The sequence below is a fragment of the Anser anser genome, assembly GCF_964211835.1.
Source record: "Anser anser genome assembly, chromosome: 1".
In the NCBI taxonomy this organism is placed as follows: domain Eukaryota; kingdom Metazoa; phylum Chordata; class Aves; order Anseriformes; family Anatidae; genus Anser; species Anser anser.
In genome coordinates, this window is record NC_139720.1 from 172,876,000 (window position 1) to 172,899,177 (window position 23,178).

General features: G+C 36.5%; 1 protein-coding gene across 29 annotated transcripts in view; it reads left to right on the forward strand.

Moving 5' to 3' along the window:
* PCDH9 (protocadherin 9) overlaps nt 1-23,178 on the forward strand; it is an 803,467-nt gene that overhangs the window by 180,582 nt on the left and 599,707 nt on the right. For 12 of the 29 annotated variants that reach the window (XR_014578269.1, XR_014578270.1, XR_014578271.1 and 9 more), the window contains one exon: nt 1-23,178. This exon is cut by the window's left edge; it is cut by the window's right edge and continues 32,391 nt beyond it. The exons of the other annotated variants lie outside the window; for them this stretch is intronic. The gene's annotated coding sequence lies outside the window, so the exon portion shown is untranslated. 29 annotated transcript variants of the gene reach the window in all.

Sequence of the window (23,178 nt, forward strand, 5' to 3'; positions counted from 1 at the left end):
GCAACTTAGACCCTACCTGTTTGGTAAAGGGAATAAGGACAACTAGAACTTCTGGTATTTCCAAAGATTTGTCTGAAGGAAATGCAGTATTTTCCATACAGTAACCCATCCAACCCAAAAACAATTTTGGGTGGAATGGAAGTTGACAACAGGTATCAAATCTCTTTTTTTCTGAACAAGCTTATTAAAATGCTAGCAACATCTCTGCAGCTAGAACTGGAGTCTAATAAGATTTTAAGGTAGAATATGGAATGCAATCTTGGCTATCTAAGGACCAATTATGCATACATATATATATATATACCTGCACACATGTGTGTGCAGATATATATATATATTCATTTTTGCTGAGCAAGTTATTTTGATATAGTCAAATATAGGATGCTGACTTATAAGAATGTAACAGTAAAACCACTTTGACCTTTATTTTTCTGCATAGCAACACACACACAAATCAGCACAATCAAAAATATAAGTAGAGTTTCTTATTTAAAGGAGGAATAGAAAGAAGACTTGGTGCACTTCACTTTTTTTTTTTTTTTTGAAATACCACAGTGTTTGTGCAGCATAAGAAACTGACAGATAGAACATATATTGTACAGTCATATCTATTAATGAACATAATATAACATTAATGATGCCTTTGCATCAAATATAAGAAAAGAAACTGTACCACGTGCCATTTAGTTCATATAGGGAAAAAAAAAAAGTGTACCAAACACATGCGCTCACTTCAGTGAACAAATAAAAGCTGAATGCTTTTCACAATATATTTGCAAAGCAGTAACCTAAGAAAAAGTTATATAAGTCTTTACAGTTTGCCAGCCAAACCTAAGAAAATGACTTAATGCTGAGTGATTGAAGGCTGAGTTTTGCAGAAATAATGCATATGAAAACAGTGTGAATATTGTAACTGCTGCTGTCTTTGTACTGAAAAATATCCATACTTTGCATTTGCTGTGGATTAATATATCTCTTGAAATGTATGTGTATTCAGGTAGTGTAAGAGATTAATATACGCCTTTCTAATGGTACACTGCCATTTGGGAGAATATCACTAAATATTTTTCAACATCTAGGAGGCTGTCACTTATTAAACGGAACCCCTATCCCACTATTTTTTATATAAACACAGATATAATGCATCAATAAATAAGCATTAAAGTGTCTGAAATAAATCCATATCCTGATAATATTCCTTTGCAGAATCAACACACTTTTCACTTTTTTTTTCCCTTTCCTTTTTTTTTTTTTTTTTCCTCTAGAACTTGTATAAAAATTAACGTGAATATAGAAAAGATTTACCAGTGTTTTTCAGGCACATTTTGTTGTTTTCTCCTTTCCTGAGAAGGCTGCATATTCCTCTGTGATCCCCAGATCTTGGTAGAATATTGAAACCCATGAGAGATGCTGCAGTTTTAAAATGAAGTGTTTTAATACCTTCCATCCCTCCATCCTGTTAGTCTCTAGTAATAACTTATTCCTGGAGAGTGGTATCAATGTTTATAATTTTAATGTACAAGTAAGTGAAACAATACAGTGGGAATAAACTGTGATGGATTATATTGGCTAATGCAGCTCTTTGTTTGGAAGATCCTGTTTCATACCCTTAAATTTGTGAGAAGAAACCTGTCATCTCATGGGAGTTTTTATGACAATTTGGAGGAGGCTTGGGTGGTGTTTTTAGTACCTCTTCATTTCAAAAAATAAAAATAAAAATAAATAAAAAAGTGATTATTTTTTTATTTAGTCTTAGCACACTAATAGAATTATGAGACACAGAAGGTAACTCTTCTGAATTTTAGATTTTTTTTCTTTTTTTTTTTTTTTCCTGAAACTTACAGCTATAAAAAAGTTTCTAAGTTTCCTACTCAGCTACACTACATTTAATCAGGAACTGGGGCAATGTATTGTTGCTGCACTTACCGCTGATTTCCTTATTTTTTTACTATTATAGAAACAGTAAATTTAATTAAACTTTTGATAAAATAAATAGGAATTAATAGTAATTGCTAGATGTACATTTCTGTAAGTTTAAAGAACTCTGGACAGAAATGCCTTATTCTGTTTAAAATCTTTATAATATATTGCTTGTGAGATAACCAACACAACCCCTATTAATCAAACTCCAAGATAATGCTTAATGTTATGATATAATGCCATAATATTTTCCCTACTGTTAATACACAGCACACGTATGTTTTCATGCAGCATACAGTCCGTATATTCAACTATACATTCTTTTCATCTTGTCTGCATAAATTTTCTGTAAATTACATGTGCGCATTGTGCAACTGAGACAGAAAAAAAAAAAATCATTACCTTCCATACCGGCCTCTCATCACCTTATCACATTTAACATTCTTTAAATAAATTGATGCTTGATACATATATTGATGAAGTCTTTTCTTATGGCTTTGTTGAAGGGAAGGCTTTCAGAAGCGGCTCTTGAATATCTGGTTTGCAGCTCTCAGTAAGTTGAATTAGGATGCATAATTTATGGCTGACAGAATTAGTTGTGATATGTGGAAACAGGCAGATTTATCATTAAATCCTGATATAAAAGACACTTAATAAAGTCTTAGATCACTTAATTTGCGAGAGAGATTACAAACTAAACAAAGTCAAATATGTACCAGAAAATCATTCAGACGTGAACAGCATAAGCGTAAGCTTTTCTGTGGCCCAAGAGATCGAAAGTATGTGAACGGTACACTTAATTTTTCTTTGTCTTGAGACTTACCAAAGTAGTCGTCAGTGGAAGATCTATGTTGAGCCAATCAGGAATCCAGTGTTAAGCAAAATGGATGATCTTTGTCCCCTTTGTAACAGTTGTGTTTAGCACAACACAAAATGTGTTGCTCTAATCATGGCTCTAATTGGCACCTTTGTTGACAGTCTCAGAAGAAAGGTCAAGGCATAGCTAGGCATTGTACTGATGGACTGTCTTGCTCACAGCTGTAGCCTCCTTGGCTGAATGCTGCAATTTATTGAGCAGATGTACTTTTTAGATTCTACTGTCGTTTTAGCAAAATTCTGTGGGTAAATACCATATCCATTTGATCTTTTTTTTTTTCCTTTTCTTCTTCTTTCTTCTTTCTTTTTTCTTTTTCTCTTTTTTCTTTTTTTCTTCTTTTTTTTTCTTTTTTTTCTTTTTTCTTTTTTTCTTTTTTTCTTTTTTTTTTTCTTTTATGCTTTCCTACAAATAGTGTGCTTGCTGTGTTAAGTATAGTTCAGAGAATGTGAAAGTGGTGGTAAAATAGTGAAAAAAAAAATCTGAAACACTTCACAAGTTAGCTTACTTTTTTACAGAAGTATAGAAAGAATACAAAGAAGTATTAACACTACCTAGGCCAAAATACTTTGGGTATTTGAAGAAAGTACACATTAGAACACCTAAGTTCAAAAAATGTCTGTTCCATATATAGTCAAATGCTATGAGGCAGGCACTCCTAGAGGATGATTCAGAGCCCTAAATTAGTTGACTTAAAGTTAGACAGTGTGAATGCCTCCCACAGTAGCAATATGTTGCAGAGGGACAGAAAGGAGACAAGTGAAGGGAGAAAGAGATGAACACAGAGTGATAAGTACTATAAATGAAGTAAGGCTATAGTGAGCTTTAGAATCTGCTTGAAATGGGTGGAGTTTTTTTTTTATTATTAATTAATTAATTTAATTAATTTATTCTCAAAAGGGAGATCAGTATGTTCGGTATAGCACATGCTCCAAACCAAGTAGCATCTTCATAGGTAACCATAACAATAGTGTAGGTATGACACCTTCAAGTATGACTATCTATACAAACACAGCTACAAACAACACAAACTACAGCTGTAGTACGATTGTTCCTGGAGTACCAGAGGACTAGTATACATATATAAATCATTCCTGCTTGAAAAAGCTTACAAACAAATTAGAAATCATAAGAGAAGAGTAGGAACACAAACAGGAAAAAGAATGAAATGTCCTGGCCAAAGTCACCAAGGGTAATAATTCTTTCGTAGTATAAGAGGGACTGTAATCTCTAATCCCCATGATTTGCATGTATGAAAACATTTCTAATACACACACCTCTGGGGAATTAATTTGTTTAAAAAAGGTTTATCTTTAGTAAAAAAGCAAATATTTATACCCACAAGTAATGGTACCACAGTGAACAGTCTCATTTATGTTCATAAGGACTGAATAGAGCTCTTGAAAAGGTAGTCCCTTTACAGTATTAATGGCTGTTCTGTTTTTGATTAAAATAATTCATTTGGATTGTAGGCACCTTTTTAAAGAGAGTTCCAGAATTCTGCATTCACCTGTCTAAATTTATTAGCTTATTAGTCACTGTAAAAGTGGGTGGCAAATCTCAATTTTTCATCCTTAAAACCAAAGGTTACTAAAGACAAACATCCTACATGTCACAGACTTTGATTTTTAATTTATATTTAACATCTATTAAGAAGTCTTCCTGGCATTTAATGGGAGTGTCAGGGAGCTTTCTTGTCGTGCACGGACTTGTAGTAGAACACACATAGTAATGCTTTTTATCCATCCATTTACCTACCTACCATCTGTTATCATATACTCTTTAGGATAAAAAAAAAATAAAAAAATAAAAAAAATAATATGTAACCATCTATTGTGATCCCTTTATCACTGAGAATTTTTCCATTAAATAGTGTAATTACACTATATAAATATAAGACAAGTGTCTTATAAAACACATTATTGGGTCTTAAAAAAAAAAAAAGTATTGTGGTCTGGAGGAACAAACACTAAGGTGAAATAGGAAGCAAATGAAAATCCATCTGTTAAAATTGGTGGAGCCATTATTTCATTTGCAGTTCTCTTTAATGGACTTTCACTTTGCTGACTCACTGTAATTTAGCTCAGTTGAGAAAGTTTTGAAAGTTCTTATCTTTAGTTTTTTGTAAAGCTAGTATGTGAGTCATAGGTTGCAGATGCAGAGTTTCCATTTTGTGAATAGAATCACAGAATCACTGAACAGTTTGGGTTGGAAGGCACCTTAAAGATTATCTAGTTCCAATCCCCCTGCCATGGGCAGGGACACCTTCTACTACACAAGGTTATCCAAAGCCCTATGCAGCCTGGCCTTGAACACTTCTAGGAATGGGGCAGCCACAACTTCTGGATAGACTCATATCAACCTGCATCCGGTGACTATTTTGGCAGAAGTACACCATATTGAACACATTGAGTGCACCCTCAGTAAGTTTGGAGACGACAGCAAGTTAGGTGTGTGTCGATCTTCTCGAGGGGAGGAAGGCTCTGCAGGAGGATCTGGATAGGCTGGACCGATGGGCTGAGGTCAACTGTATGAAGTTCAACAAGGCCAAGTGCCGGGTCCTGCACCTGGGCACGACAACCCCAAGCAGCGCTACAGGCTGGGAGATGAGTGGTTGGAAAGCTGCCTGGCCGAGAAGGACCTGGGAGTTTTGGTTGATAGTCGGCTGAATATGAGCCAGCAGTGTGCTCACATGGCCAAAAAGGCCAAGAGCATCCTGGCTTGTATAAGAAACAGTGTGGCCAGCAGGATTATGGAAGCGATTGTCCCCCTGTACTCGGCTCTGGTGAGGCTGCACCTCGAGTACTGTGTTCAGTTTTGGGCCCCTTGCTACAAGAAAGACATCGAGGTGCTCAAGCGAATCCAGAGAAGGGCAACACAGCTAGTGAGGGGTCTGGAGAACAAGTCTTACGAGGAGCGGCTGAGGGAGCTGGGATTGTTCAGCCTGGAGAAGAGGAGACTCAGGGGCAACCTTATCGCACTCTACAGGTACCTTAAAGGAGGCTGTAGTGAGGTAGAGGTTGGTCTATTCTCCCATGTGCCCAGTGATAGGATGAGAGGGAATGGGCTAAAGTTGCGCCAGGGGAGGTTTAGGTTGGATATTAGGAAGAACTTCTTTACCAAAAGGGTTGTTAGGCATTGGAATGGGCTGCCCAGGGAAGTGGTTGAGTCACCATCCCTGGAGGTCTTTAAAAGACATTTAAATGTAGAGCTTAGTGATATGGTTTAGTGGAGGACTTGTCAGTGTTAGGTCAGAGGTTGGACTAGGTGATCTTGGAGGTCTCTTCCAACCTAGATGATTCTGTGATTCTGTGAGAAATAAAAAAGAGACTACTTTATTTCAGCTGTCAGTTTAATTCAATGAAAGATAAAATAAAATTTGGTAGGTCTAAATGTTCAGGAAAAAAAAGAAAAGTCCTTTTCCACATATAACTACATAATGGAAGTCCATCAAGGTGTATTGAATACAAACACAAAATGCAATACCTGATCCAGCAGACCCTTAAAACACAAATTCCAACAACATAAACAAAAAACATACAAATCAAAAAGGTCATAGAGAAACAACATCTGTTATATTTTTTTTTTCTTATTATTGATGGCCAAACAATAGGCTAGGTCAACTCTTGGCTGGCGTGCAGTAGGACCGTTCTTATGTATGTTAATCGATTAAACAAAAGAATACTGAGATTAATTAAAATCTTTTAGTTAACACAAACAAAATCACTCATTAACTCATACCTTCAATGAAAAAATGTTGTGATTGGAAGAAGTAATTAATTTACCCAATGTATATCTAAAGTTTCCTTTTTAAATTCAGCACAATGAGGGAAAGGTTATAGAAGAAGCAACATAACCATGTATTTGTAACATCAGGAAACAGACTATTGGGCAGCTGCTGGGGGATATAAACTGAACCAAGAGCAAAAAATGCAATCATTCTGGAAAAAAAAAACAACAACAACAACAACAAAAAAAAAACAACAACAACAAGGAAGAATAAATATATAATGTTCTCTGTAAAGGGGAACAGGGGGAGAAGAAGAGGCTTTAGAAACCTCCATTAAAGAGAGAAAGAGAGAAGAAAGAGAAAGAAAGATAGAAAGAAAGATAGAAAGAAAGATAGAAAGAAAGATAGAAAGAAAGATAGAAAGAAAGATAGAAAGAAAGATAGAAAGAAAGATAGAAAGAAAGAAAGAAAGAAAGAAAGAAAGAGAAAGAGAGACAGAGAGAGAGACGGAAAGAGAAAGAAGGAAGGAAGGAAGGAAGGAAGGAAGGAAGGAAGGAAGGAAGAAGAGGGCAACCTTTTCCTCCATCTCTCTTGGCTGCACCTGTTTCCTGCATTGCTCAGCAAACTCCAGGTCCTATCCTTCATCTTCCTTTCCCTCTCCTCTAACTCTTCCTACCACTCAGAATCCACTCCAAGCAAAAGGGTAAACACGTTTTCCCTCCAGATATTCCACCTGACATGAAGCACAGAGTCCAACCAAAATAAGAGCCTTCTTCCCAACTGCCCAGTTGCCATCTTTTAATAGGAATATATTGTGGCGATTTGTAGTAAACATTTTATCAAAAGGACTGTTTCATTGAAACTTAGTCCAAGGACTCCTGAAGATTTTATTTTTTTTTCTTTATGGTACTTTTTATGTCACTATTTCCTGTAGTGATGGCATCATATAAATTGTTCTAAATCCATGGATATGTTCTGGATTAGAATCCATGTTCTAATATCATGTTACTGGTATTGAATTCACAGACCAACAAGATTGCAATATTACATTATATTAACTTGAAGAGTCAGTGATGATTTTATTTTTTTAACCTAATTTTCTTCTATAGGGTTTCTGACTCCTTATACTATTTTTATCAGATGTCCTTAACTGCATTTGGAGCACCTGTTTTGTACAAGCTAATTAAATCAAAGTAATCAGAAACAATTTGGACCAAGTGTCTAATATTTTTCATATCTGATCCAGCTAAATTGTTGGTATCTACACTACGAAAGACTTTACCATATAGAAAGTATGGTGGACCAGTTGCAGCTCTATAAACTGCTGTATAAATTGCACAGTATAATCTACAGACAGAATTATGTCCACAGACAGAAGGCTTTGTGCCAGGCAATTTTCACTTAGTAAAATACTATAGGAAGTAAACAGATTCCAAAACTTAGATTTCACTTTCTAAATCATTATTTCTGTGTGTGCTCTTTCAGAAATTATGCAATTAATTCTCTATTTTTTCTAGTAATGAATGCAACTTTCCGATAATAGAAGTAGCACTTCATAAAATTAACCCATAGCCCTCCAAATCCCCTTCACAATGCCACTTTCCTACATACTTAGATTATTTTATCTTCACTGGTGCAGCTTTCTCAGGAATACTGAACAAGTGAACAGGTACGCCATTACATATACCTAAAGTTTGGTTAGAATTTACATTTTCCATACATGTGACACTGCCCTGTATCAAACTCTTGATTTACAGATTATTTCTATGAATTTTGTTCTGACCCTTGGCCTGCTATTAGATAGACAGACAGACAGATAGACAGATAAAGCAGTTATACATGAAAATATTTTAGCCTATTTACCCCATGGATACTGTACTTAGTGTTACTACCACTTCAGCTCCAAACCTCAAACAGCTCAAAACTATTCCTCTGTAGGAGATCCAGTGTTTTCCTAGGAAGAATAATATAGTTTTCCAGCAAAACATCTCACATAAATTGTTGCTGTTGTTTCAAAATAATTCATTTTAATAAATAAAGCAACTCTCATTCACAATATGCTGTATTGATCAAGAAAATAAGAACATGGTGTTTTGGAAAGACAACAAGCTTAATAAATTTTATTTTTCTTTCCTAACAGTCAATTTCTGTATACATTGTCTTGCAAAGATTTGATGGTACCTGAACCAAATTTGGTAAACATCTGAAAAAGAGACTACAGAGACTTTCAAAGCTAGGCAGGAAAAAAAAATATGTCTAGAAATATCAAAAAACATTTGTTAGCAAAATGTTCATTTTCATTCTTCTCTGGAGAAAGGGAAACTTTGATGAATCCATATAAATCTGACTGCGTTTAGGGAATGAACACCAAATACTTATACATGCTATCTTCTCTATCAATTATCAGGAACTACATTTTGGAAGATTAAAAAAGCCCTCCTTTCTTTCTTTTTTTTTTTTCAGATCTCAGATACAAACACACATGACATCATTATGTTTGCACTCTAGTAACTGTTTGAAGCAAGTAAAAATCTCTAGGTAAAAACAGTGACACAATTTCAAATACTTTTGGAGCTTAAGTAACACTTCACTGCTCATCAAAATTCAGAGCTTCTGCAGGAAGAGCTGATGTTCACCTATAGTATAATCCTGTTCTGTAAATGACACTCATAAATAGCATAGAACACTTTTGCATTTTCAGTACATTAAAGGATTCACAGTCACATTTTCTGAATTTACAAGTCAATAGACAGCCTTTCAATCTATCTAGTCCTTGCAGACTCAGCATGCTATTTGTAAACCAGGATGTCCTTCTGGCTTTGTATATTGCTTCCTGCACTACAGGTTTGGCAGACAAAATTCCTGTCTCAGTAGACATAACACAGTGGACTGGGGTGCTGTGGACACTCCCAAATTATCAGAGACTTTAGGTAGCAATTTAGTGCAGCTCCATGCTGCAGCAAAATGCACCACCAATTCAAATTACTAACGGTAGTGGACTGGTGTTGTGTTACTCAATGCTACTGATTCTTGCTTCGTAGGTAGTGTATATGGGTCCCATGGCCTTTACAAAAATATTCTTTGGAAATAGAACATCATTAGCATCCTGGAAGATTAATGAACTGGAAGATCATCCACTTTATTCTTTCATAGCTCCCCCAGACTTGCAGGGTTAACAATGGCATTAAAGGGAAAAACAAACAAAACAAAAGCAAGAACAAAAGCCTACCAAACAAACAAAAAACTTTTAATATACAATTCTTTTCTTTCAAATGAAATATGTAAAAGCAATCATGAAAGAAACCAGAGGGCAGCATGTGATAAAAGTTCCATCAATCTGTTTTCAGAATAAAGCTGTTCTTAAAATATCACTCTCCCTCAACTAACCACTTTGTTTCTAAGAAAAAAAATGAATGGGATGATATGATGTCATTGCCTGTAACAGTAAGGAACTGAACACAGCAACTCCAGAAGGTCTTCTCCAGACTTAAGTTCCCCACATGCTGTAAATATGCCTGTTGTCTTTTCTCAATATTCTGTTCTAAACTTGCCCCACGAACCAACTGTCATTCCCGATGCCTGTAGCTCTGTTACCAGGAGAAAACACCAACGTTATCACTAAGGATTTGCTACTGGATCAGTTCTGTAGGTGTTGTAAATCATCACAGCATCAGAAACTTCAGCTAAGGGATGATGATTTACCATGCCCTGAGGATCTGGCCCTGTGTCCTTATTACTTCATTAATCTGCATATTCTGCAATGTTCACCAATCTTTTTTTCTAAATTACTATTACTTCTACCCACCTGTTATAAGTCTGATGTGGATTAGCACACAGTTCATACCATATTTTCTTACTTATTTTTGAAGAAGCATCTCCCTGACTCTCTCCATGGTCCATCAATGATCTATATGGCTGACTGAATCCAGCCTGAGCCGGTAGCTGTCAGCCTGTATGAATTCAATTTTGTAAGACCAATCCATTAGTATCTGAACACTATTAATAGAGAGGAGAGGGAGAAACACATTTTTTTCTATCCCAGGGAATAAAAGGCTGGCTGCTGTGGTAGGAAGGTGTTTGATCAGATCAGTTGGAGCCAGAAGACAGTGGCAAATACCTTCTCATAATAATGAGTAGACCATTCCCAAGAAAAGAGAATGTCGGTGTCATGAAACATGTTTTATTATATTCCTTCAAGATATCACCGAAGCTAAGAGCTCAGCAGAATTCAAAGGAGGCTTAGATATTTATATGGCTAATAAGACCATCAACTGCTACGCTGGACAGTATACTTTTTTTTTTTTTTTTTCAAGAAAATAAACTCATGTTTCAGTGCTTAACCCTTTTACTAGAAATGGTAGATAGAAAGAAACTCAGCATAAATGTTGATAAGTTTCCCTTTTGAGGCTTCTGTAATTTCCTTAATTTCCCTTTTACACTGCCTACTGTTAAAAAAAGGACCCTGAGGGAATACTATTCTGATGTTCTGTGGCATGGCCTGAAAATCAAGGAACCCATTCAGTCAACGAAAACCTAACTGCTACATTTTATTTGCCTTTTTTTTTTTTTTTTTAAATAAAGTGTTGTGTTGATCCCACGTTTAAACTGAGTCACCAATAACTCACATCAAATTTATTATGTGGGCATTTAAACACCTCCAGAGTCCTCTAAGTAACACTAACATGGAAGAAATAACTTAGATAGAATTAGAAGAGACATTTCTTCAGCCTAAAACCTGATGTTTTTTCAGAAAGTAAATGTTCTCAGAGCATTCTGTGCAGAAATATGCAATGGTTATCTTTAACAAGTCAGCATTTTTCAAATGTTACAAAGCTGTAGATCTGAAATGGTATTTTTCATAAACTATAAATAGAAAGAACTGAGACCTAAAATTCTGTACTTTATTAACAAGCACAGGCTTTCAAATAACATGTCCAACCGTAAGAGATATTTAAGGAGGGAAATAAGGTTCCATACACTAGATGAATATTAACATCACCTTGAAGGTTACAATTATGTCAGACTAAAAGCAACCAGGAAAAAAGGAAAAGTATTTTGGATAGGCTAAAGAAGGACTCTCACTCAGTAGTAGCAAAGGTTTGCTGCACAAAACTTTTATCTAAGTGTTCAGCAGAGTGTCAGAAATGGGATTTGTCACTCCCAGGTTCACTGAAATAACTAGATCCAAGAGATGGAGAGTTAAACTTACATATCTAGGGAATGGGAATCAGTTGAATGCACAATTGATACAAAATTCACACTTTACAGATTGTTAAGAGTTATTTCATCACAGTTATAACAAATAAAGAGATACAACTTCTTAGTCATCCCCTCTTCAAAATTTATTTTGGACTACAAAAGATTATCTTACTTATCAAGTAAAACTCTCTTCGGTAATAAGGAATCTCATAACAAATGCTTGTCTTCCTTCCATAGGATTACGAGAAATTTTAAAAGGCCAGTAGTTCATGCAAACATATGCACATATCATTCTGCATCAATGCAGTGCTATTGCTAACCTCGTATATTGGATTTAAAAAAAAAAAGAAAAAAAAGAAAAAAAAGAAATACCAAACATATTAATATGCTCTCCCATTTGCCTATCAGTATTGTATTATTTTTAATAAATATTCCTAGTTTTCTGAGGAGAGAATAGTTGCTATATATTCATATTTTCTCACAAAGATCTTCAACTTGATAGGTTTGCTGTTGCAGTTCTTTTTGTGTTTTTACTGTACATCAAGGAGAAGTCTTGCTATCACGTCTATTCCAAATGCTTAACTTCAGACAAACCACCCACTATCTCTCCTTCAGAAAATAGCACCTCTTAGGGATTTTGTGACTGTTCTATATACAAACGTACTGAGTTTTAATCTCCCACTTTGTTTCAGGAATGACTTCATTGAAATATTATGTGGATTTCAGTTATAGGAATATCAAGACATTTGTTAGACTAAATGAGACTGCACAAGGCAAATGAATGGATGACCACTTAGAATTTCAGCATAATACTTCCACCCTGAAATTCCTCTTACTGCTTCCTTTATTCCCTCCTCTTATTTCAAAATCTTAAGTAGCTTATTTGTTACATCCTTAGTCTTACAAATATATACATATATGTATATTTATATATGTATTGGTACCTGATTCCCTTCTAGCTACCATAGTCCCATTTTTCCACTGTTTCCTACCTCCTCAGACCCAGGCTTCTTACCTGAAGTCAGTACATACTCCAGTAGTAAACTATCACTGCTCATCACCTGCTGTGAACTACAAAGTCACCACAGAACTGTCTTGCCTCAAGATAAGCCTACAAAGAACATGCCCCATTAGTGAGCGGCTGTGCAGGAAGTGCAATTTGCATTCACTGGTCAGTGCCACTTGTTTCTCAAAGGTGACTGGTCACCACTAGGAGAAAAAGGTCACTGCCTGCCACTGAGTGGCAGCTACTGTTTGTGGAAATGGATCAGCAATGATCTCTTACCACAGGATTAGCAGTCATTGCGAGTCCAAATCTGAAAATGGCAAGTACAGCAATCAGTTCCCCTGAGCAGGCAGCACTGACGGTTTGCAGCATGACAAATCCAGTTTGCAGCACCTGATCTGCTTACAGTAAAGAAATACATATTCTGTCAGTATAATCATCATTATTCACAGTACTAATGAGCTACTGCCAACACCAGAAACAGGATAGTACCAGTTATTGATAAGTAGTGCCTGTTCTAAATACATGGAGTCCCCATCAGCTGAGGCTGATAATTCATATTCATAATTCAATCCTCCAGCAACAGAGGTTTGCCAGCCCTTCACCTCTTTTTATCATCTTATGAAACCCTGATTTTTTTCTCTTACATTTTGATACCTTGTCCTCTCATCTTATTTCTACGCAGCAACAGTGCAACATATTTTTCCATCTGCAAGTCTTTCTACTTGCTATAACCACAAGAGATTCATTTCCCAAGCCCTTAACTTCTTTTCTCCTCCTACACATGGGTACCCAGACTATAATCTTTCTAGAAGTTGTTCAGCAGATAAACAGGAGCAGCAGCCACAGCTAACTGCTGCCTGGGCAATGATTACTTGCTACCTCGCTGTCTTTTCCTTACCTGCAAGCTTGGGAAGCAGTATCCTTAGTTTATGGCAGAAATGAGGAAGGCTAAAGAAATGCCTTGATGTGTAATGTGACGTATAGGTTGCCAGGGGCCAGTTTAGATACACAGCCTTTCCTAAGGTTGGTTTCTTTAGAATCTAGATAATAAGAGAAGTTGCATTTTTCCCCCTCTGCTTTTCAGGGTATATCACAGAGGTTTTTTTTTTTTTTTTTTTTTGCAAGGTCCTGTATCAGCAGACTTACATTAAAAAAAAAAAAGAACCAGTACAGACACAGATGCTGAAGTTCTAGAAAAATTAATGCCCCAATTTCCAACTGTTTTGCATCTCATATAATACACTCTTATCCAGCATTTTTAATGAAGACATCTTACTGAGGTCATTAGCTTGATTTATGTTTTACAGATGTAGTAAATGGATAAATAGTAGAGTGAATGGATGCTCAGTACAATAGTTGCAGAGCCAGGAATGAATAACAGTGCTTTGAATCCCTTTCCAGCGTACTGTGTGTGCAGTAGTAAATAGTGGAAATGGCTATGAAACCACAAAATCACCTTGTTTGCACCAGTTTGAATGATTATACAGAGGAGTTTAAAAAGAAGTGGAAAATGAGGCCCTGAATGAGACATAAGGCAAGAAGACAAACCGAACCAAATGTACCTTCCTCTTTTATTAACTTTGTTAATGAGGTTATCCCTGACTATCAGGAACTCTAACGAGACTACAACCACCTATTTTAAATGCCAAGCAAATTCCTGGTAAGCAACAGACTCCCTCTTCATAGAGCCGATTCTCTTGAATCCTAATAGTAACTGACAAGACTTCCCCATCTGGACTCTATTTTTTTTTTTTTTTACTTTGCATTTTGAGTATGTGACAAAGCTCTGTACAAGGGATTGCCTTTACAAGGAGAGCTGTACATTTTTTAAAACGGGTGAGCAGCATTGTAATAACATATGTGGAAAGATCAAAATGCAATTTCTTTTTATTATTCCTATTATTGCATTCCCCTACACAAATGGCAACCTCTTCAGAGACATCATCTGCAACATAATATTGATTTAATGCACAACTTTGTATGCCTGCCATGTCCTCAGATTAAAGATTTAAATTAATATGACAAGTGAAACACTAAGAAATTCGACAATTCACCAGATAGGCTTATAAACACAGGGTACACTTTATAATAAAAACAAAACAAAACCAGCCACAGCTTAGGCCTAGGCCAACTTTAATTTGCTTGATTGATCTTAAGATCTTTGAGCACAAATTCATTATTCTCTTATTAACTATTAGAATTATTGGAATTTATAAGAAACCTATAAACCTATTAAACTAGTCTTAAATGTTGCAATCTATTTATTGAACATGCCAGCAATGAAAAATTAATTATTAAACAACCACCACAGGAAAACATCAGTGGCCTTGTCACCTCAGAGCTAGATTGATAGCATGTTACCTTCTGGAGAGTGGGGCCCTACAACTCTCAAATATAAACCTTGGAAGGGTAACGTTAAACGTGTCACAGAATGTCACATTTTTAATTTAATGTTTTATTAAATGTTAGATAGAATAAATTTATCCAGGCCTCACAGACTCTGTCTTAATAAATGAATTGGCACTCTTTCACATGTAAAAAATGGTCACAGCTTCTCAAGGGCATCAGAAACCCTGACGTATATGACACCAGTAAATACAAAAAGCAAAGGCAGCATGGACAGTGATATATTTGCAAGCACTGCGGGTGAGCCAACACTTTCAAAGTGCTGAGGCTAATAAAACAAGGGCAGTGAACTCCCAAAATGGGAAAAGCACCTGCAGTAAGAAGCTGTGCTTGAGTGCTGTTGCATGAATGTGTCCACTACTGAAAAAAAAAAAAGGAAAGGGTGTGGGTTTATCACCCTCCTGCTACTATATTTCAGGATATGTTTGTATCTTTAAAATTTCATGAGCACTGTTAATAATTTATTTTTCTCCTGTCTTTTAATTTTTTAAGGCTAGACCTTGAAAACAAAAGGCAGGCAGGCAGACGATATATTGTCTCCTTCTACTGCAATATCTACTGCACCTTCACTTGTGTTTCCTTACAAAACTGCTGTCATTAGTAATATATAATTTCACTAGGAAAAATGGTAACAAGCCCCTTAGTCAAAATCAGTATAATCCTGCCCTGGTGCAGCCCTCCAGAGACACTGTAAGGCTTCTGTAAGTAGCTCTATTTCAAAAACATTTGGCTTACATAAGGCTCAACACTACCACTCAAGCAATGAAAGGCTTTCACAGCACAATTGAGCTGTTCTGTGTATTTCCACCAACACTAAACTAAATGATTGTAAATGACACTGTTAAAACTGCCAGAAAATTCCCCTTCCTCCATCAGTGATTAAAAAATTAAATACTTAGCACAATTTTGTTCCAGAACTCTAAAGTGTTCAATAGCTATTCATCTCACATTGCCACACGTTATCCAGCATAAGAACAACAAGTTTCAATAAGCAATGCACAAAAACAGAGAGCAGAGAGATACCCTAAAAACTTCTCATGCAGTCTGTGCATCTTGACTTCATGCATCTGGCATCCCACCAAATGCACAAGAATGTTTAAATGAGAAGGTAAAAGGGAAGAGGTCTCTGAAACTTCCTTTGAAACTAACATTTTTCAAGGAAATCAGGAAGCAAATTCATAGCATATAAACAATCTAAAAGAAAGTGAATAACAACAAAAAAAAGCAAAAAAAAAAAAGTACACAATTGTGCTGAGCTTCTATATATAAAAAATTCTCAATCTAACTAAATGACGCTTGCAACTCCACTTATTAGTCCTAAGGCTGATGTGAAAGGAAATTAGAAGGGCTTTATTCATCAACAAAATTAAACTTTACTTCAATTAGACATTGGCGCTGCATGAAAATATAAGCAGTGAAATGAACTTGCTACCAGTAAGAATGACAAAAAAACAGTGTCAACCTAAACTACATTTAATCCTATCTGTCTTTAAATGACCTGAGGAAATACAGTCTGAGATGGGCAGTCACACTTTATAATAGAAACCACATATTTATATGGATTTTTTTTTTTCATTCAAAAAGCAAGGAAAAGGTATGAAATATTTTTTTTTTTTTTTTAATTCTGTATGAGTAATACATTTGATGTTAGTGGGCTCTCCTTAATGGTACAGCACTGTACCCCAGAACAGAAATTGGTCCAAACATTTTGAAACTATTACACAGTATATGCTTTATATGACAAATACATGGACTTAACAAATAAATAGGATAAATAAATAGGATTAATAGTATCTTGAAGTTTAGTTTTTAACTACACTGGTAATAGAACAAGTTGTGGTTTTGTTGTTGTTGTTGTTTGTTTGTTTGCTTTACAATGACTGCTTTCAATTCATAAGTGCTTTTTTTTTCTCAATACTTTTTTTTCCTTTTCTTTTTTTTTTAAAGAAATTCTTTTAGCCTCAATTTCAATTACAAAGAGAAACCAGCTGGTTTAGTATTTTCTAAGAAACTACTGCATAGTGTCTTCATTTTTGAGGTACACTGCTTTGTTATTCAGGCATATAAAAATGCTAACACTTTTAAACTAGAGTAAAATTGTACATAGACAAGTAAATAAACATGCTTATAATACATTTTATGAGACATCAGAAAATGAAGAACAGCATAAGTAGCTCAAAATGCTCTGACTGCATCTAAACTTACCCTTTTGGAACATCGCTGCATCTTCTGCCCAGTCTGTGTGCCCTGTTTTTCCTTCCAGGATTAGCAGAACACCAAGAAGAGGATATGGCAGATGACTTTCTGTTGCCAAAATATGGAATTCGGATCCTGTTGGATCCCTGTTGTGCTCCCTGGCTCAGACATTTACAGGGCTATTATGTCCAGTTATACAGAAATATGCATAGCTCCTGTTCCAGAGCAAAGAGAAATCTAATAGTGATGAAATAAGAGATAAGCATAAGAATAGAGATAAGCATTTTCACTTATCTCTACTCCAGAACAAAGAAATAGTGACCCATTGCTGCAGTTGTTACCCAAGGATACACTATCAATCCAATCTGCTCTATTGTACCTGAATACTCTCTCCCTTAAGATGACAAAATACACATAGAAGTTAGGTCAGGGAGGACTATAAAGTTGTTACAAAAAGTTACAATAATAAGTAAATCTTAATTTTCTACTGCTTAAGCATTTACTTTTTTATTTTCCTAGAATGATAAAAATCCTAATATTTACTAGTTATCAAGTTCAAATTTGGTAAATATGTTACACTGAAACATGTGCTAGTTCACTTTCTCTCTATTATGAGGCAATATTTATAAACTTCTCTACAGAAAACTATAGCCATCGGATATCAAATATAACCTGTGGATTTTTTTATTTTTATTTTTGCTGTAGCCAATCAAAAGATCACTTGTTCTTGGTGAGCAGGACAAATATCCATATAAATTTATTTCAATATTTTCAGGCAGAAGATAATTTGCCCCCCCCCCCTTTTTTTTCTTGCCTGTCACCAAATAAAAGGATGCAAGCTGAAATTTGCCTTTCCATGGTATTAAACGGGAATTCATCTGAAGTCTTCTGTACAGTAAGATCAAACAGACTTATAATGTCATAGGATGACCAATTTTATCCACAATATAATATAAATAGTACCATTATGCCTACAACAACTGGCCCAGGCCAAAGCTAAAAATAAATCTAAAATATGTTTCAATTTGGGAAATCCTATCAAGAATACATTGCTTTACTCCAATGTCACAGAATCACAGAATCATCTAGGTTGGAAGAGACCTCCAAGATCACCTAGTCCAACCTCTGACCTAACACTAACAAGTCCTCCACTAAACCATATCACTAAGGGCTACATCTAAACGTCTTTTAAAGACCTCCAGGGATGGTGACTCAACCACTTCCCTGGGCAGCCCATTCCAATGCCTAACAACCCTTTTGGTAAAGAAGTTCTTCCTAATATCCAACCTAAACCTCCCCTGGCGCAACTTTAGCCCATTCCCCCTCATCCTATCACTGGGCACATGGGAGAATAGACCAACCTCTACCTCGCTACAGCCTCCTTTAAGGTACCTGTAGAGTGCGATAAGGTTGCCCCTGAGTCTCCTCTTCTCCAGGCTGAACAATCCCAGCTCCCTCAGCCGCTCCTCGTAAGACTTGTTCTCCAGACCCCTCACCAGCTTTGTTGTCCTTCTCTGGACTTGCCTGAGTACCTCAATGTCCTTCTTGTAGTGAGGGGCCCAAAACTGAACACAGTACTCGAGGTGCAGCCTCACTAGAGCCGAGTACAGGGGGACAATCACTTCCATAGTCCTGCTGGCCACACTGCTTCTTATACAAGCCAGGATGCTCTTGGCCTTTTTGGCCACCTGAGCACACTGCTGGCTCATATTCAGCTGACTATCAACCAATACTCCCAGGTCCTTCCCTGCCAGGCAGCTTTTCTAACCACTTTCTTTCTTCCTTTCTTCCTTTCTTCCCTTTCTTTCTTTCCTTTCTTCCTTTCTTCCTTTCCTTTCTTCCTTTCTTTCTTTCTTTTCCTTTCTCTCTCTCTTTCTTTCTCTTTCTTTCTCTCTTTCTTTCTCTCTCTTTCTCTTTCTTTATTTTTCTCTCTCTCTTTCTTTCTCTCTCTCTTTCTCTCTCTCTTTCTTTCTCTCTCTCTTTCTCTCTCTCTATCTTTCTCTCTCTCTTTTTCTTTCTCTTTCTCACTCTCTCTGTCTTTCTCTTTCTCTTTCCTTCCTTCCTTCCTTCCTTCCTTCCTTCCTTCCTTCCTTCCTTCCTTCCTTCCTTCCTTCCTTCCTTCCTTCCTTCCTTCCTTCTTTTGCGCACTGGATCAGGCTCCCCATGCACATAGTCATGGCACTAACCCTGTCGGAGTTTAAGAAGTGTTTGTACTGTGCTCTTAGTTATATGGCCTGAATTTTAGGGTAGATCTGTGTGGAGCCAGGAGTTGGACTCAATGATCCTTGTGGGTCCCTTCCAACTCGGGATATCCTATCATTCTATGATTCTTTTTTTTTTTTTTTCTTCATTTGTTCTGTTTGCTTTCTTCCATAACAGAAAGCCACTTCAGTAGATTTTTTTTTCTTTTTTTCCAATATGACAAACTATTGAAAAATCTGAGAGGAAAGCATGATGAAGAGACAGAGTACAAAAGAGAGAGATTAGTCTACAGTCATTTACTATTTCTGCCACATTCTAACCTCATAGTCACAAAAGTAAACAATAACAAAAAACACTTGTTAGAGACACTATGCAAAAAGATTGGAAAAATTCTGGATGGTGATATGTATTGGGTTTATGTGGCAAAGTTTTGGTAGTGGGGGGCTGCAGGGGTGGCCTCCGTAAGAAGAATCCAGAAGCTGCCCTATGTTAGATAAGGAACAGTTTCAGCTGGCTCCAGAGGGACCTGCCGCTGCCCAGAGATGAGCCAATTATCAATGATGTTTGTGCCTCTGTGAGAGCAGATTTAAGAAAGGAGAAACAAACAAACAAACAAACAAAAAAAACTGCTGCACAACAGCAGCTGGGAGAGCAAGGAGTGAGAAAGAACCCTGCAGCCACCAAGGTCATCAGCCCATGAGTTCTTGCACTTTGACCTTCCCAGTTCTCTCCCTCATCCCACCTGGGGAGAATGAGTGGCTATATGATGTTTAGCTGCCTGCCAGGGTTAAAACACAAAAGGAAAGTGTGGGTTTTTGTTTGTTTGTTTCCCCTGCAATTTATATTTTCAAAATATTTTTGGAAAACATGAACAAAATTTTTGGAAGGTTGACAGCATCAGGAAAATCTGGCGTAACATTATTTTATGATTCTTTGCCAGTCATCCTAGATTTCATGCTTTCTTTTCTGGATGTCATAACATGTTTTGACCATAACAACATATGAATAATTGTTACAGACTTTTTCCTTCCAATTGACTTTTAGTATAGTTTCTGATGCTCAGAAGTCTGACATTGTACATATAGGGAACTTTTTTTTTTTTTTAAGGTAATACTGTACTTTTGTATTGTGGTGTTGATTTAAAAATGCATTTAATGTGAGAGTAAGGGAATAGTAAGTTTCTTGAAATTACTGTTTTCAAATAAACAATTTTGAAACTTTTGAACAGTTCCTAGCTTAAAATAAAACCACAAACAAGCATAAACAATTAAAATACTGTAATTTTAGATCTTGCTCCAGCTTCTTATAACACAATTTGTTTAGGAAATTAAATGCCTATTATAATATTCTGAGTGCTATCAATGGAATTAAATGAGGTTTTTATTCTCAGTAAATGACAAGCTGTGTAGCAGACTATGCCACACCCTGCAGTTTCTCTCCCCCTTTGTTTTCAGATTAAGAGCCTCAAGTATCATTAACAATCAAGGCAGGCTTTCCTACAGGAACAGTATCATTACAAATAAGTAACTTAACACTCAGAGCACGTTAATGCACAGAACAAATCTTAGCACCAATTTGCTAGCACTAAAACCCATTAGAACACTGGCCCCAAAAGGGGCAAAACATTGAAAATGCACTAATTATCAGTCAGGCTCTTTGGAAAGATTTTGGGTCACTGCCAGGTGTTATGAAGATTTTCAGTAAGTTTAGACTAACTTTTCTGTTTGCTTCTCTGAAAAAAAAAACCTAGTAGGTAGAAAGCCAGTCCTGTGCATGTATAGACTGAAATCTTATGGATTTATGGAAGTTTTCGTGTTACAGGAAAATCCATATTTCGCAAGTTCCAGTGTACTAATGGGAGAGCAAGTGATAGTGCCATCTCTGAAACCTGTATTCAGTCTGCCATTGGGACTTGAACCTGGCCCAGGTTACATTATCATGGCTACTTGCTTGTCCGTGTTGGGAAGCTGAAAGGCAGTCAGCATAAAATAATAAATGAGTAAATGTTTACACCGATGTCATGGCTGGTGCACTGCAGACTGTCTGTGGGGGAGCTTGTCTTTGAAAAATGGACAATGTGTGAATTTATGGCTCTGTCAGGTCATTTTCATGGCTAAGGGAATGGGTATAGTGGTAATCGACCAGCAGAGAATTTATATCTAGGATTGACTATCGTTGTTCTGTACAATGGATTGTTTCTCACACGTCTCATAAATAATGTGCAGCATGTCATTCAAGCTGACGTGTATACCAAAAAGTTGTATTTTCTGCTTTCCTTCTGCATGGTGTTGGTACAGTGATGACATCCTGCCACTTTCTTCTGCAGCTTTTACATCCATGCAGCCTGAGAGAGAAAAGACAAACATGGAAGTGCCTACTTTTTTTTTTCTTTTTTTTTTTTCTTTTTTCTTTTTTTCCCCAAAGCAGTCAGAAGCCATCTGTTACAGGATATGTCCCGACATCGTCTCTCATCCCTGGCTGAGTCAGTGGTGGGACTGGGTTCTCCACACTTGGCAACTCAAGATGAAAATGTTCCAGGAAGGTGGTAGAAACTGAAGTTTCTGCTAAGTGGGATGTTCTTTGGCTTCAATGAAACTTTATTCATTTTTACAGAGCTAGGTAGGCTGACAGTGTCTTTAAAGCACATGCTCCTTTAGAAAAGCAGAGAATAATCTCTTCAGATATGAACTGATAAAAGCAACTGCTCATGGTCAGGTAAGTTCATGCTACCCAATTTGAAGAATCTATCATTTACCCTTTCAGTGACAGGACTGTAGTCCTCCCCTCTTGTACCTTTCAGCTGTGTTCATGGAAGCAAGTGAGAGTTGGGGGGAGGCAGGGAATGCTTCAAAATACTTAAAGAAGTTCAGTGTAGGATTTTCCAGAATACGTTTTTCGTCCGTGGTCGGCTTCCACATAGGTAGTTGGTGGAATAAGTTGATCACAAAACTTGGGGCTTTCAGGGATTATTGGAGAAATCAGACTGCATTGTTAGGTATCTGGCATTTCTACTGGTGTGACTCTCTCTCTGTTCTTTCCAGACCCAATGTATTATTTGCTCTTTTTTTTTATTTATTTAATTTAATTACATTATATATATATTTTTATTTTATTTTAGTAACTGGGTCAGATCCCAGATCTGTCTGTCCACTTCATGCTTGTCTAGCAACTGTGTACTGTGGTGGGCCACTTCCTTGGTGATACTGCAGCTTAAGTAGAAATCCCCAATTAGCTTGAAGTGAGCTAGCTTTGCTTTTCCTAGCAATGCTGCCAAAGGCAGCACAGTGGGAGCTACTTGCTGAAGTGCTTACTCAGCACCTGCTAGGTGGGGCAGTCTGTAATGGACTGGTGTAATGGATACACTATTATGTAAAAATGTGACGGCTAGCAACTGTGGTACAGTTTACATTACAGTTGTAATATATCTCCTGGGGATTTTCACCTTAAAGTTCACTGAGATCTGTGCAGTTGTTTTCCTTTTTTCCTTCAGCATTATTCTCCCTCAGAACAAAGATGTACCCATTCTTAACATGCAAAGCTCTCTGCTACTGGATTTCTACTAATTTCTAATGCTTTAGCCATTACCTGTACTACAGTACTAATGAAAGCACTGCATGGATTTATGTTAGAAAGCATTCATCT